Source organism: Mauremys reevesii, linkage group 8 (genome assembly GCF_016161935.1).
Source record: "Mauremys reevesii isolate NIE-2019 linkage group 8, ASM1616193v1, whole genome shotgun sequence".
Classification (NCBI taxonomy): domain Eukaryota; kingdom Metazoa; phylum Chordata; order Testudines; family Geoemydidae; genus Mauremys; species Mauremys reevesii.
The window spans coordinates 79851615-79861762 of record NC_052630.1 but is presented as its reverse complement, the minus strand read 5'-3'; the positions used below and the strand labels follow the sequence as shown (position 1 = coordinate 79861762).

The 10148-nt window shown below is 44.0% G+C and overlaps 1 protein-coding gene across 1 annotated transcript in view; it reads left to right on the top strand.

The window, feature by feature from the left end:
- Positions 1-4221: 4221 nt before the first annotated feature.
- LOC120369640 (calcium-activated chloride channel regulator 2-like) overlaps positions 4222-10148 on the top strand; it is a 35414-nt gene continuing 29487 nt past the window's right edge. Inside the window, exon 1 of the mRNA XM_039483147.1 lies at positions 4222-4264. The gene's annotated coding sequence lies outside the window, so the exon portion shown is untranslated. The remainder of the gene's footprint in view (positions 4265-10148) is intronic.

Below are 10148 nucleotides of genomic sequence, written 5' to 3'. Positions count from 1 at the left end.
TCCAGGGATGGTTGTGCACCTGTCACTGTTCCGGGGATGGTTGTGCCCCTGTCACTGGTCCAGGGATGGTTGCAAATCTGGAGGGATGGGCTTTGCGGTCAAAAACGCTCACGATCTGCTTCCTCCTGGCTAATGTGCCAAATTGACCTATTGGATGAGTGAGGTGCGCTCTTTCACTCGTTTGTGTGTGAGTATGTGAAAAGGGAGGTAAGGTTTGGGGGTATACCTAAATGCACTCCCCTTCCCCACTCCCAGCCCTACAGGGCCACTCAGAGAATTCCGGGGGCCTGGGGTCTTCGGCAGCGGGGGGTGAGAGCAACAGGGGATGGATCACTTGATGACATTTTGCCCTCGTCCCCCCTGGCACACACACATACAGCCTAGGGCCCCCTCGTCCTCTCTTCACATACTGCTCCAGGCTAGGGGGCCCCCCTCATCCCCCCGGCACACACAGCTCCGGGCTAGGCCCCCCCCTCATCCCCCCGGCACACACAGCTCCGAGCTAGGGCCCCCCCTTGTCCGCCCATCACATATACCCCCTGCCCATCTGTCACATGCATCTCCAGACTAGGGCCCCCCACCCTCCCGTCACGCACACAGCCAGCCCACCCATCACTTGCATCTCCAGACTAGGGCCCTCCCTTTACATGCATTTCCAGACTTTGGCCCCTCCCCTGCCCATCCATCACACACATCTCCAGACTAATCAAAAATTGGAGAGGCCCAATCCTAAATTCACCAGCCAGATGGGGCCACTTGACTGTCTATGGCCAGTGAGAAAAATAAGATGTGCATGGACACGCGGTAATGGAGTCATTTTCATGCCAAGCTAACCTTCCCTAATGGACTGTCAAATTGGCAAATTTTGAACCACCGTGCACTTCCTGCCTGTCAAAGGCACTGAAGGTCTAATAATGGGCTCCGCAGAGAAGTACTCAGTGCAATTCAGGAAGGAGTGTTTGTGGAAAAGTGGCTTTCAGCCATCTTTGAATTCCCTGCTCTTGAGACTGCTCAGCACTGAGCCAGTCTCCTGGTGTAATTGCACTAGCTACCAATGGCCCCTAGAGACCATTCCAGAAGCCATGGATCATTGCACCAGCAACTGCAGTTGCACCAACTGCACCATCTTTGCCACAGCAGCACTTTAACGTCATTGCCCCTTTCCCTGCCCCCCCCCCCCAGGCCACCAACAGGTGGGGGAAAAGGGGCAGCTGCCCTGGGGCCGGCGATTTAAAAGGGCCCGGGGCTCCTGGCCACCGTGCCCCCCTCGGGCCCTTTTAAATTGCCGCTGGAGCCCTGGGCAGCGGAGGCCAGGCAGTGCAGATGGGCTGGCTGGGGGAGGCGGACCCCTGTACCGGTAAGAATGTAATATTACTTTCACCCCTGAACATAGGGCAAAAAGCTCCCTTTCATACTAGAAAGGGGAGCACTGCAGAGCTGAGCTGCCATTGGCACCAGTGCAGGAGGGCCAAGCCTCTGAGCATGGCACTGGTCTTCAGAGATTTCTCAAGATCCACGCTGATTTGGGAGAGCCACAGGTTTAGGGGCAACCACTGGTTGTTCTAAAGAGGAACAAACCCATCACTTAATCCCCCAACAGAATGATAAAAGATATCACACAAGCTAAGACTCAAAAAGTTTTGAGTTGTCTGTGAAGGAATAATCTAGACAGAATCTGGCCTATTGCTTTTTAGAATCCAGAAGACTGCAGTTATTGCTGTGTTACTATGACATTCAAGATTCTGTCATGTCCACCAGATTATAACAATTCTTAGACAGATCACATATTGGACTTCAACAAGTTATGTCCTTTTAAGCATCTCGCTTTTCACAGATTTGTGAATCTTTTGACATTAGATAACAAATAAACATTAGTATCCATAACATACATAAATCAACGTTTCCCTCTTCCATTGTATCACCAAACTAAAACAGTCTAAAAGAGAAATGCAAAATATTTGTCTGGTTAGATAATATCAGCTTTCAGCACAAGTTGTTGCATATGTCTAATGTCTTTGAGGGAGAATTTTTAGAATCAACTCTGATGAAGTTTTTTTTTCTTTCCTAGTCAGAAGGACACTCCTGTACTTTCTCCCTTTTTATTTTATGTTTATCCCATTGGATTTTAGGCTTCCTTTAGCTTGCCAAGCAAATATGATTCATAATTGTTAAAGTTATACAGTCTTTATGCAAGTTTTCACTGACTTTACTTTGCAGCTAGTGTTTTGTGGACTTTTATTTATATAAAGACTCTTCAATTGTGCTTCTCCTTTTACCTCAGTTCCTTGCAGCATTGCTGATTATACTGGGACAAAACTGTATAATCATCTAGGATGCTGGGCTTAGCCCATAGAACCTGGACTTTCCTGTTGAATTTAGTCACCCTGCTTATGAAGGAAGAAGTCCTACAGTGAAGTACCTTACTCAGCATCCATTTGTACATGCTCAAATGTGCCAGTGCAAATTGATTGCATACATACTTTCTACACAAAGTCAGTTATGCATACTATGACACCTCACCTCATATTCTTCACAGTGATATTATTATATGATATGATTATGGCATAATTCTGATGTAGTTTATGCAAAATAGGCCTTGTGACATATTGGAAAGGTTGAGATTATCCTATTTGTATGCATATATAATTTTTGTATCTGAAGTTAGGAATATTGACTATATATCTGTATTACAAATGTGTTTACACTTGGGGAACATACACTAGGCAAAAGACTGTCAGTCTAGATGGCTGACTGGGAAGGGCCCTTTCAGGTTAAAGGGCCATTAGGAGAAAACAATAGGCCTTAGAAGAAATTTATCTCCCAACCGGGTGTGTGTGTGTGTGGTGGGGTATCTTCCTGAGGACACTGCAAACAGCTTCCAAGCAATGGCTGCTGTGGCACTACATGGGCATGTAACCAGGTCACCTGGTACTGGACTCCATCCTGGCATACCGGTGTTTTTCCACTGACTGGCATGGAAATCAAGCTTTGAGACAAAGGATTCCCGGCCATATGCAAAAGCTATTTAAGGCAGGGGAGTGACATCACTGTGGTTCTTCACTGACTCCCCACCCAAAGAGACTCCTGGAAAGAGCTAAGGAACAGGGACTGAACTGGGGGAAAGTGCTGGACTCAGGCTAAAGGGATTTTTAGCCTGTGAAAGGAACACCTGGTGTTTTTAAGCTGTAAGCAAGTGCAGCTAGCCCCTTAAGAATATCTGCAGCCTTCTTGAATCATAGATTCATAGACTTAAGGTCAGAAGGGACCATTATGGTCATCTATTCTGACTTCCTGCACAATGCAGGCCACAGAATCTCGCCCACTCCCTCCTGTAACAAACCCCTAACCTATCATCATTTAGGATGAGAATTTGCTACTCATATCCAATCTCTTTAGTATATTAAGCTTAGTTTGCTAGGTAATCTAATATGATCTGTTTGCTCTCCCTTATAATCACTTAAAATCTATCTTTTTAGTTAATAAACTTTATTTTTGCTTTGTCTAAAATCAGTGTGTGGGGAGTCATAACTTGGGGCAGAACGCTGTTGCATATCCTTTTCCACATTGAGGGATGGGGCGAATTTCATGAGCTTAGTACAGATCACTGTGCAATGCAATGTAGCAGGGTGGACCCTGCTCCGGGGTTTTAAGGGCTTTGAAATGCAGCCTGGCAGGGCTTGAGAGCGGCGGCTGGAGGCTGGGCTGATGGGGAAAGTGGCTGCAGCTGGAGGCCACGCCCCAAACTGAAGCCCTGGGGCTTATATGAGGCAGGGAAGCCAGAGCCCAGACAGAGTCTTTCTCTGCATCAGAGAGAGATGGGCCTGGCTCCTTAGAGACTGAGGCTAGATACCTGAGGAAAGCAGGGCTGGGGGACAGGCTGAGGAGCTGGGGAAGCTCCAGCCAGGAAAGCCCCAGGCTGCGGCCTAGCAGTGGGCCAATAGGTATTGGGGGTTGCAGAGGGCAACCCAGGGGTAGGACAAAGCAGCAGGTCCAAACCCCCTTTGCCTGTGATGAGTGGGCTGATACTGCAGTCTGCCCCAGGGTGTGGGGCTAGACCATGACTGCCAGTAGCCACTACTGAGGCAAGGTGGGGATAGTAGCGTGGGGTTCCCCTGGGAGGGGGAGACCCAACCATAGATAGGGGGCACCGGGTCCAGGGAGGGACGCCGGGGCCAGAGAACAGGCGGGTCACCAGCCTGCTGAGGGCGCTCCAGGGCTGGACCGAGGGACATTCTGCGGCCAACCAGCAGGAGGCGCGGCAGGGGTGAGTACGGCCCGCTTACAGCAAGATGGTATAATTTTGGGTTTGCACTCCAGAGGGATGTGTGCATTTGAGTAGCTGGGCAATTCCTTAGCTGTAGCCTACCCCATGCAGAGCTGATCACTGCTCTGTATATACTGCAGCTGGGTGTGTCCCTACCTGTATGTGTGCTGATGCCTGGGAGAGGGCTTGGCAGGCTGGTCACAGCAGTACAGTGTAAAGGAAGCCCAGGCTGGTGGGCCAGGGTGGCTCAGTGGTATCCCAGTACCAGGTGGCTCCCTGCGGAGGGAACCCGTCATACATACATACGATGAGTTTTGCATGTGTATATTGCATATGCAAAAGCAGCTCTGTTCATGTAAATGTTATTCCAGGGGGAATTCTGTGCCACTGCGCATGTGCAGAATTCATGTCCCCCACAGATTAATTTTCTCTGCAGAAAATACATTCTGTCGGAGAGGCACGGCAATTATGCCTTTGGCCCACCAAGGGCTGCTGTGGTGTCAGAACAGAGAGCAGCAGGCTTACAGGACAGAGCAGCCAGAAAGTGGATAGGGAGGAGAGGCTGCATTTCTCACAGCATCCTGTGTGTGGAGCCTGGTGAGGAGGCACAGGATTTGTGGGGGACAGACAGAGCAGGGCACATGGGGCTGCTGGGTGGTCACAAATACTGGGGTTGTGAATGGCTAGTGGGGGGGACAGACTGAGGTGGATGTTGAATGGCAGTTGGGGTGCAAGGACACATAGAGGGAGGGGAAAATGTTCCTGATTGAATGGGAGAGGCTAGGGGTTGTCCGGGTCTGCAGGAAGAGGCTCCTCAATTCCCTAACAATCCTCCCCACACAAAAAAAACTTACATACTTCTCTCACCCACACCCAACAACCCTCCAGGATCACTCCAGGCTCCTTCCCAGCAATTACTTCCTGTATTAATATGTCTATTAAGGAATCTATTTGTTTAAAAACATTTCCTGAATCTTAAGTGCCTTAAGACATCTTGCTGACAAGATTTTTTTTAATAAATTACCAAAATAATTGAAACTGGTATGATTACATTGTGTTATTTTGACAAATAAAATATGCAGAATTCTCTTTCACTGGTGACAAGCAGAATTTTGAACAAGGGATGATGATAAAATATGGCACAACCATCCCCATGCTGGACTCTTTGGAAACTCATTTGGCCATGTGTATAATGTAAATGTTTATAATATACAACTTTCACACAACAGTAAATATAGTTCATACAGTGTGTTTATTGTTCTGATGTAAGTCTGTTGTTGTGCTGTATTTTTCTGCCACTCCCAGACACCCTGTTGCATTATCTCCTGGCATGTTAGACACCATTTTGCAATCCAAAGAGCCATAATTGATGAATTACAGCACTAGATCATTTTGTTCCCTTTTGCAAAAATGGGACTTTTTAACCACAAACACATATCTACTATTAAAAATAATACAATTATGTAATTATGTTTGTGAAATCAACATTTTTATAAGGTGCTTGGTTTATGAAATGGCATGTTCTCAAAGTTTATTACAGTCCAACACTATTCAGTGGAGTTCACAATCTATTCACATTCTATGAAACCTGGCTGAACAATATTTGGATACATCTTTTGGATATAGCTGATGTAGTAATTTCTCAGTTATTGGGCATCATTGAAGGGCAAACTAAGATTAAATAGTGAGAACTGTGTAACAACCATGACTGTATACATGCTAACACTATGGATCATGTGCAGGGATTGAAACTCTGTGTTCTGGCTTCAAAAATCCCTGACCTTTATCAATTGAGTATAGTAGGACACTTTTAGCTGTGAGACAGTAAATAGACTATTATAACCACTAGGGCAAATGTTAGGTAGAGGCACAATCACTCACACATTAAGCAGTGTATTACACTAGCAAAGATGCAAATCACATTCATCAAGGACATCCACAATTGCTGTGGCCAAGTGTACAAACTCCAACACTCATAAACGTACTATAAATAAGGCAAAAATATACACTCTTACAGTGTGTTTGAATTAATTATTATTATTATTTATTATTTATTAATGATAATACAGAATTTCACCACACCACCAAAATTTCTTAACCATAAATTTCTTTTTTAAATCAAAAAGGCTGAATGGTATTTATACAGCTGCTCCAAATACACCTTAACTACCTAAGCAATCATCACAGCCATACAGTAGCATGCAGTTATAACATTGATCAGGTATCTAGACCCTGGAAATTTCCACTACATGCATCTGACGAAGTGGGTATTCACCCACGAAAGCTCATGCTCCAATACATCTGTTAGTCTATAAGGTGCCACAGGATTCTTTGCTGCTTTTACAGATCCAGACTAACACGGCTACCCCTCTGATACTCAACATTGATCAGGTATCTAGAACAGGACTAGCTAGACCTGGGATGTCAAATCATGTTGGCTGGCTCCAACTGGACAGGGAGGTAATAGCAACAAATCCTTTAACAGTAAAAGTTCACCCTTGTATACCTTATCTATCGGAACCTACCTGATGTTTGTGACAGCTTCTTGAATTCCTTTCTTTGCAAAAGCCAGTTAGAACCATCATGGATAATTGAGGCTTTTTCTTCAAAGTTTTTCCTCTGATCTTATCAGCCACACTCCAGGTCCAGTATTTCCTATTAAATCACATTCCAAGCCCATTATATCCAATTAAGAATACCATCTTTCAAAGCATTCTCACAATTGCTAAGCACCGGCACTTAACACAAACTGCAAAACACATATATTTTTAGCCAAGGTAATCTAACCCTTTATATACCTTCTAATCCTACAAGCTGCCATAACATTTCATTTTTTTTGCTGAAATAAGACAAAATAGTATAAGTAACTACGTTAGTCTTTAAACTAGGTTCAAAACTAGGTTATTTCAGTGTATGCTACATAGACTGACTGACATGGTTGTAACTGTAAGGAAAACAAACATATTTTTAATTTTTTTTTGGCCTGCTGGAAAGGCTTATATGATGTGATGTATAAAAATTATCTAAATGTACTTGGTACGGTATTGTTTTCAATACAAAAGCCTTTATCATAGATGACTGCATATTGGATGATCAGTTGTCATGACTTCTGAATAAATGACTACACAATATTTATACTGTCATTAATTGAAACAATTTAATAATCATAGAATATCAGGGTCAGAAGGTCATCTAGTCCAACCCCCTGCTCAAAGCAGGCCCAATCCCCACACAGATTTTTTGCCCCAAATGGCCCCCTCAAGGACTGAGCTCCCAACCCTGGGTTTAGTAGGCCAATGCTCAAACCACTGAGCTATTCCTCCAAAATCACTGAGCTAGCCCTGTTCCAATTGTTTATGTTTGTCCAAAATATGCCTTGGTACTTCATTATTTCTAATCACACCATTCTGTTCAGGCTGCTGATGTAATAATAATAAATTATGCAAATTTATCTAAAACACCTCAGCCTGTCAATTAAGTTAAATTATAGCTAAGGCAGCTACATCTCTACTCCAAAGATATTTTCAGTAAACTGCCAGCACTTCTTCATACTATACATCTGTTTCTTTCATCCTTTTATTTAACAAAGAGGTAATGTGTTGCTGAGAGTTAGTTCATCAGTGATGCACACTGTACTCACAAATGTAAACTCCCATTTACTGCAGTGGGACTGCTCGGACAAAAAGGGGCTGAACTGAAAGATCACTAGAATGCACAGTGACTATTTTTCATATAGATGTGTGGTACTCATGTCATTACATTGTCAGTTGTTTGTCAACACAATGCCAGATATTAAGAAGTGTGTGTCTGTATTGTAACTTGGCTATATTATTTGATATGTATGTATTAAGCACTAGATTGTAGTGTACCATAACAGGGAAAGCTTGGGGGGTTGTTATACATCCCTCCTTCTCTCCCTCCTGCCCTCATTCCTCCTCCCCCCGACCAAGCTCTATAGTGAACAAGGAGAGTGCACAGACCCTAAGACAAAAAGATAATTCCATATACAGAAATATAAAATACGACAAAGGCCAGATTCTGCATTCTGTTACACATGTGTCAATATGGAATCAGTCCACTGTCCACGCTGGATTGTTTCCAGATTTATACCTGTGTAACAGCTAGGAGAATTTGCCCTTATATGTGCAAAGGGCCAACATTTGTTGCTTATAGGAGCCATAACTTTGAATTGTCTGACTTGTGCCTTAAAAACCTCAAACATAACTTTTCACTGGCTTAGCGTTTTATGATGATATTGGGCTGCTGTATGTGAATAGCCACTTTTAGGCCATCATAATTATATCAGACAATTTTTTAAACTTATCACAAATTGATATATAAACTAGATAACTGACCCTTGAAATGAAATGAAAGCAGAAAATTGTTGTAGTCAATTATAATGAAGGTGGTTGTTTGGTTTTTATGTAATACACAATGCATAGGCTCAAACTCAACATGTTTTCCTCACTGAAATACAGCATAAACTTTCTTACATGGGTTGACTTTTTGAAATCAGTGAGACTACTAATGTGAGCGAGGTGAGCAGGATTTGACTCTGAATGTATATGTCATAGATTATACAGTAAGTAATAACATTACAATATTGTTTTCTCTACATCACACACACACAGGATTATAATAATCATTCACCAAAAACTACATTAAAAGAACTTTGTGGCACAAAACAATCAAGAAAAATAAAAAGAGGCTAAGCAAGTTATATCACACAATTGAAGGGCTTAAAAACGAGAGGTGAGATGGATGGGAAGGTCCAGGAGAGAGATGCTGCTTTAAATATTATGCAAACTCTGCTGGCTGTTTGTCAAGGCCCAATTCTTTATCTGATTTTAAAAAAAAACATAACTCTTTCCATTTCTGTTTAGGAAATTGGAGACACTAAAACATTTCTTTGTTCATAGTTTAATTATGGCAATAGTATCTGATCAAGGAAAGTCACCGTTTCCACTTCCTAGGGATGGATTTAGCTGGTGTATAACTGTGGATAACATGCACAAATATTTTACTGATCTTTATTAAGGCAGCTGCTCTGATTCCATTTGGGTATTTTCAGAAAGAGAGCCATGGGCCTCCTTTAAAAAAGGCAAAAAAACCCACTACCTTGCTAATATTGTAAATGGGGAGGAGAGGTGATGCAAGTCTATAGATTTAGGAGGACAAAGAGGTGGGTGGTAGGGAGATACCCTCTTTTGTACCATTGCTCCCCATCTTCTTCTGTAGACGCTCTAATGAATCACCTCTAGAGTTAACAAGCCAGTTGCAACTTGAGTCAGCAAAGTGCACTTAACATTTCTCATCAAGATCATTATCTGCTAACAGGGTGGGGTTTTTGGGCAAATACTGTCAGCCTGGTGCCAAACCTCTTCATATGTAGGGAGTATAAATCTGCAATAAGTATCCAAATAGTCTGTTTATTCATGTATACTGTGATTCATGCTTACAGGTTTTTTAAGCAATACTAAGAGAAATGTGCACAAAATGGAGCCATTGTATCATGCAGTCAGGGACATCCCTAGAGGGGCCCAGAGCCCGGGACAAATCAGCCTCCTTGCTAGTCTCCTCGCCATCCACCCTGTGTGCCCGCCCGCTGCTTGCCTCCTCACCTGCCTGCCTGCCACTCGCCTCCCCACTAGTCTGCTCGCCGTCCGTCTGGCACCCACCCCGTCTGCCCGACCCGCAGCTCTCCTCCTCGCCGTCCGCCCGCCCACCTGCCTCTTCACTCCCCTGCCGCCTGCCTGCCTGTCGCTTGCCTCCTCACCCACCTCCTCACCCCACTTCCCACCTGCCTCACCAGAATATTGGGGCAAATGGCATCCCAATCGCACATAACGTAAACGTTAACATCTCTGGGTGGGAGAAAACACCA